The sequence below is a fragment of the Trichomycterus rosablanca genome, chromosome 22 (genome assembly GCF_030014385.1).
Source record: "Trichomycterus rosablanca isolate fTriRos1 chromosome 22, fTriRos1.hap1, whole genome shotgun sequence".
Lineage (NCBI taxonomy): Eukaryota > Metazoa > Chordata > Actinopteri > Siluriformes > Trichomycteridae > Trichomycterus > Trichomycterus rosablanca.
In genome coordinates, this window is record NC_086009.1 from 16,034,346 (window position 1) to 16,040,345 (window position 6,000).

The 6,000-nt window shown below is 38.8% G+C and overlaps 1 long non-coding RNA gene and 1 other non-coding gene across 2 annotated transcripts; both read right to left on the minus strand.

Moving 5' to 3' along the window:
* Positions 1-1,396: 1,396 nt before the first annotated feature.
* LOC134300113 (uncharacterized) lies at positions 1,397-2,695 on the minus strand. The gene is made up of 4 exons (XR_010007306.1): positions 2,650-2,695; positions 2,441-2,551; positions 1,718-1,786; positions 1,397-1,628 (listed from the first exon to the last, which is right to left on the minus strand). It is a non-coding gene; the product is annotated as an uncharacterized LOC134300113 (long non-coding RNA).
* An 845-nt stretch (positions 2,696-3,540) lies between these two features.
* Positions 3,541-3,659, minus strand: LOC134300450 (5S ribosomal RNA). The gene has a single exon (XR_010007371.1). It is a non-coding gene; the product is annotated as a 5S ribosomal RNA (ribosomal RNA).
* Positions 3,660-6,000: the final 2,341 nt, after the last annotated feature.

The window sequence follows — 6,000 nt, forward strand, 5'->3', positions numbered from 1 at the left end:
TTGCCCTGTGCTAACTTTTTTATGAATGTTTGCAAACATTACATTTGAAATACTAAGTCATTTGTTTTGTAATTTTGGCAGTTCAATAAAGGTTCAAGAGAATTAAACATTACATTTTGTTTTATTGCATTTTCCAAAATCTCCCAGTTTATCTAAAAATGAGGTATTTTAGCTTGGTATTTTAGCATTAAGTTATAGTTTTTCTGTGTGATTTGTGTAACCCTATCAAGATGCTACTGTGTCAGCTTTACCTGTAGATAATAGTCCACCATCCAATAATATCTGGTAAACTGTGGTCCTATAATGTCCCCTTTCCAGTGACAGATTAGGGTTGACAAAATGTGCATAAAAAAGATGTTATTTTTCCTGTTTGAATGGCTGACACAGGTACAGTACATATACCTAATATAATGGACGGACACTTGAAACCATGTGTGCGTGTGTGTGCGCGTGTGCAGTCATGTGAGGCTGCGTAGTTGTAATGATGTGCCTTGTGTGTCTGGCAGATGCATGTCGGTCACAGCAGCACATATTAGTCTGTTAGTTCTGAGCTCGGTTACGAAAAGGTCTTGTTTCCCACTTTTTTTTTTTTTACTTGAAGCCCGCTTAATGACAAAGGGGCCCAAATGGCCACTGCTAGTTTTGGTTCTAATGTGTTGCACAAGGGGATTTAGTTTCTGGTTAGAATCATACATCTGAAAAGGCGATATGAAGAAAATACTTACAGTATATACCTCCTGACTGAATTAGTTTTGTGGTTTTGGATACTTTGCACTGAGCAGTGGGTCATTGACCCCGTTGGCCTTTCAACAATGTGTAGAATGATCCCTTGCTTTTTAAATGGGACTATTTCAAACATAAGCTGGTTTGTGTCAGCCCGTGGATAAACTAATAGCAATTTGCATATATAAACTGACTTTTACTGTACATTAGCTTTGGGCACTTAGTACAGTATAAAAGTGTGCTGTCCACAGCTAACTACACTACTAGTCACTGTAGTATCCTAGCTTACAATGGTTAACATGGGTTGAATGGGTTTTATTTGTCATTCTGTGGTAATGTAAACTGGTTTTGATGCAGTGTTGTTGAAGTATACCGATCGATAAATTGTTAATGGCTGTGTGAACGTCTAACCCACGTGCTTTATAGCTCGCTGGTGGGTTTTAAGTTTAGTTTATTTACTTTACTCAGTTTTCTCTATCATCTCTGCTTACCAAATCCACCCAGTTTTGAAGCACTTTTTTTGCCCCAATAGTATTAGAGTTCATTAAGTTATTACGCACTCTTGACGGTTTGCCTTGTCACATGTATATAGGTTTGTGAAAACTACGTTTTGCCCAGGAAAACTGTAAATACCAAATCTGGGCCTGACAGCTTTATTTATTTATTTCAGATTCTTTATGGCATGTTTTGAGAGAGTGAATTTTACATATTGTACAATGTTTCAAATAATATCATGATCAAACGGTTTGTCCAATAAAGTATAACACCTATTAATGAGACGTCGAGACATTCATATGTTAAACAAGTGCATAAGACTGGCAGGTGTGTAGGTTCCTCGTTTGACAGTCATCACATCACAGTCCCAGCCTCTTCTCCATTTCTGCACGCAGTTTATTTTTCTGGATCTTGAAGGAAAACACAGGTATTAGTCTGTTTCTTGTCTCACTGCGCCTATTTGTGACTTTTTTGATAGTAACACTAGATAGGAATTTACCTTTCCAGAGGCAGTGAGTGGATAACTTTCTACAAACATTACGTAATGTGGGATCTTGAAGTAGGATATCTGCAATACATAAATGGGTAACCTTAAGTCAAAAAATCTTAAAAATGGGTTTTAATTTCCTTACATTTTCATAAACAGCTTTATCATGGCAGGATCCTGACCAGTTTGATCTGGGGAACTCTGGGTGCAAGGCAGGAATACCCTTGGCTGTACACCGATCTATTGCAGGGTTTTGGCTAATTCTGCCTGAGACATAGCCAATTATGTCTGTGTAGACTGGTTGATAGCACAGAAGAGCTTCAAACCAGGATCTCTGTGGTAGTGGGTTAGCATAATACATTATTATATAATTAAATAGTTGTAAGTAATAATATAAAATTAATATTAGTATAATAACTTAAGCTGTGGTAGCTGGATCCACTTAAAGGCTCAGTCTTTGCAAGCCAAGATGGGCAGTGGTTCACTAAACTTTGGATAGAATTGTCAAATGGTGCTGTAGTCAGAGGAGTCCAAGTTTTAGCTTGTTTTTGGAAAAAATTAATATGTGACTGGGTTTTAAGAGACATGCTTCCATCAAGGCAAAATCTTTTCCTGTGAAGCCCATGATTATTTTTGTAAGATGACACCAGGCAATGCTGTTATATTGACAATGTTTGTCAAATTATTTTAGCTTACTTTTTTATTGTGACCACAGTAAGAGGTCAATTCTGTTACCTGGTCTTTGCAGTACGCCTTGATTTCCTCCTCAGTGCAGTGCTCTCCCTCTGCCACCTTTATACAGGCACAAACCTGCTCCCCCATCCTCTCATCTTTCACACCAACAACCTGTGGAATTTAAGCAGAGAAAAGTTCTACAGTATCCCTTAAAATGCTGCTTTTATGCTTCTGTGTGGTGTAACAGGGCTATGACCAGCGTCATCTACCTGCACCTCTGTCACTTTTGGATGAGTGTAGAGAAACCGCTCGACCTCAGCTGGGAAAATCTTCTCCCCTCCACGGCTAATCATATCCTTTATTCGACCCTCAATACGGCAGTACCCATTTCCATCCAGGCTGGCGGTGTCTCTGTACAGAGTGCAAAAGAAATTAAATGATGAATGTTTCATGGCCATTATTACGCGTGAGTGTTGTCAGTGACATGAAGGGTCAGATCTAAACCATGTATAATAAAAGATCTTACCCCGTCTTGTACCAGCCATCACTGGAGATACTCTCTCGTGTTTTGTCAGGCTCATCCCAGTAACCCAGCATGACACAGTAGCCTCGAATGAGTAGTTCTCCTGGCTGTCCAAGAGGAAGTGGTTTTCCAGATGATGGCTCCACCACCATTGCCTGGCAAACAGAGTGGATATCTTTGCACCTCCAGGTAAGACATTTTTCAGCCACACTTTTCAAAGGTAGAGGGTAGATAGCTAAACCTGTATAGTTTTTGGGGTTATGGAGCACTCTTGGCATGGCAGTGAAACCCACAGTTTATATACTCACAAAGGGCATTTCATTATATTTCATAGCTGTTTTTGTTTATGATCTTACCAACTGCATTTTTCCTCTTTTGTCCTGTTATGAATTTTCATAAAGTGTAAAACATGACCTTAAAATCCTAACTACTAAATGAATACATGTAGATGGTTGTGGCTAGTGGCAGAAAGTGTCTTTGGTCTAAAAAACTAAACACTCCTCAGTCAATAGTTAAAATACCAGTCCATAGTTAAAAACATTATCTGACCTCTGCTCAACACGTTGAAATAAAACTGTAACACTTAATGGAAATAAAACTGTCTATTAACCAAAAAAGCAGACCACAAATAAAAAAAAGCTTACAGCACCTGGTATTCCCAGGCGGTCTCCCATCCAAGTACTAACCAGGCCCGACCCTGCTTAGCTTCCGAGATCGGACGAGATCGGGCGTGCTCAGGGTGGTATGGCCGTAAGCGAAAGATAATGTAGGAAAGGCCCTATTTGAAGAGACAAGTTAATACTCTGGTCTTTTATTATTACGTGTCTTGAATGCAATGAGCTGGGCAAATCGATATAATGTTGTATTGATTCTCTGTGAGCTCTAATTAAATAAAGATAGGACGATCCGTTCGTTTGTTCAGATTTACGCTTTCTTACACTTTTCTAACCAGCCATGCCAGTGCAGTGCCACCTGCTGGTGAAGAGTGAAACAGCAGCGCAGGGGAGAAACTATCAAGCGAGTCGTGTCCACTTATTACACTTATTACCCCTGTCCTTTTCTGCTAATGTTTCCTTTTCTATTATTTGATTCAGATTCACTTCTGAATCACTTCTCAGCTTCTTTTTACATAATAACATGACACATATAACACGACACATAATATGACACTGTACAGCTAGGACACTGCCTTAATGTTTGGAAAAGATGCGTTACAATTGTGATGCATTAAAAGTTGTCATATACACCTTCATCATGGATTTTAGTGCTGGCGTGCTATTACAGTAATTACGGTTATTGACATCGTATGCAAGAGTTTTGCACCTGCCCTCCAGGTTTGTCTTGCAGGAGGTTTGTCTTTTAGCAGTCTCCTGTTTGTATATGTGAAGCACCCCATGGATTTGACTTGTGTTGTACGGATGGACATTTTTTTACTGTATGACTGTAGTAAACTGGGTGTGATTAACCACAGTGGTGCGTCGCATGTGTACTTGTTTAACAAGTAAAGCACCTCATGGAGTCTTACCTCTTCAGGTAAGTGTGCATTTGTTCCAACACAAGAGGGCGCTATTGGCAATGTTATTGTATGTATGTGTCTTTTTTGGATGCAGTAGAACCAGTAAGTGCGATGCACTGCATTGATGTTACCAATTCAACTGCTTATTGTGATATGTTTCAATTTGGTGTAACCTATATTTTCTGAAAATTTTCACTTTTTGCCCTGTGCTAACTTTTTTATGAATGTTTGCAAACATTACATTTGAAATACTAAGTCATTTGTTTTGTAGTTTTGGCAGTTAAATAAAGGTTCAAGAGAATTAAACATTACATTTTGTTTTATTGCATTTTCCAAAATCTCCCAGTTTATCTAAAAATGAGGTATTTTACCTTGTTATTTTAGCATTCAGTTATAGTTTTTCTGTGTGATTTGTGTAACCCTATCAAGATGCTACTGTGTCAGCTTTACCTGTAGATAATAGTCCACCATCCAATAATATCTGGTAAACTGTGGTCCTATAATGTCCCCTTTCCAGTGACAGATTAGGGTTGACAAAATGTGCATAAAAAAGATGTTATTTTTCCTGTTTGAATGGCTGACAGGTACAGTACATATACCTAATATAATGGACGGACACTTGAAACCATGTGTGCGTGTGTGTGCGCGTGTGCAGTCATGTGAGGCTGCGTAGTTGTAATGATGTGCCTTGTGTGTCTGGCAGATGCATGTCGGTCACAGCAGCACATATTAGTCTGTTAGTTCTGAGCTCGGTTCCGAAAAGGTCTTGTTTCCCACTTTTTTTTTTTTTTTACTTGAAGCCCGCTTAATGACAAAGGGGCCCAAATGGCCACTGCTAGTTTTGGTTCTAATGTGTTGCACAAGGGGATTTAGTTTCTGGTTAGAATCATACATCTGAAAAGGCGATATGAAGAAAATACTTACAGTATATACCTCCTGACTGAATTAGTTTTGTGGTTTTGGATACTTTGCACTGAGCAGTGGGTCATTGACCCCGTTGGCCTTTCAACAATGTGTAGAATGATCCCTTGCTTTTTAAATGGGACTATTTCAAACATAAGCTGGTTTGTGTCAGCCCCTGGATAAACTAATAGCAATTTGCATATATAAACTGACTTTTACTGTACATTAGCTTTGGGCAGTTAGTACAGTATAAAAGTGTGCTGTCCACAGCTAACTACACTACTAGTCACTGTAGTATCCTAGCTTACAATGGTTAACATGGGTTGAAAAAAATACTGTTTTATTTGTCATTCTGTGGTAATGTAAACTGGTTTTGATGCAGTGTTGTTGAAGTATACCGATCGATAAATTGTTAATGGCTGTGTGAACGTCTAACCCACGTGCTTTATAGCTCGCTGGTGGGTTTTAAGTTTAGTTTATTTTCTTTACTCAGTTTTCTCTATCATCTCTGCTTACCGAATCCACCCAGTTTTGAAGCACTTTTTTTGCCCCAATAGTATTAGAGTTCATTAAGTTATTACGCACTCTTGACGGTTTGCCTTGTCACATGTATATAGGTTTGTGAAAACTACGTTTTGCCCAGGAAAACTGTAAATACCAAATCTGGGCCTGACAGCT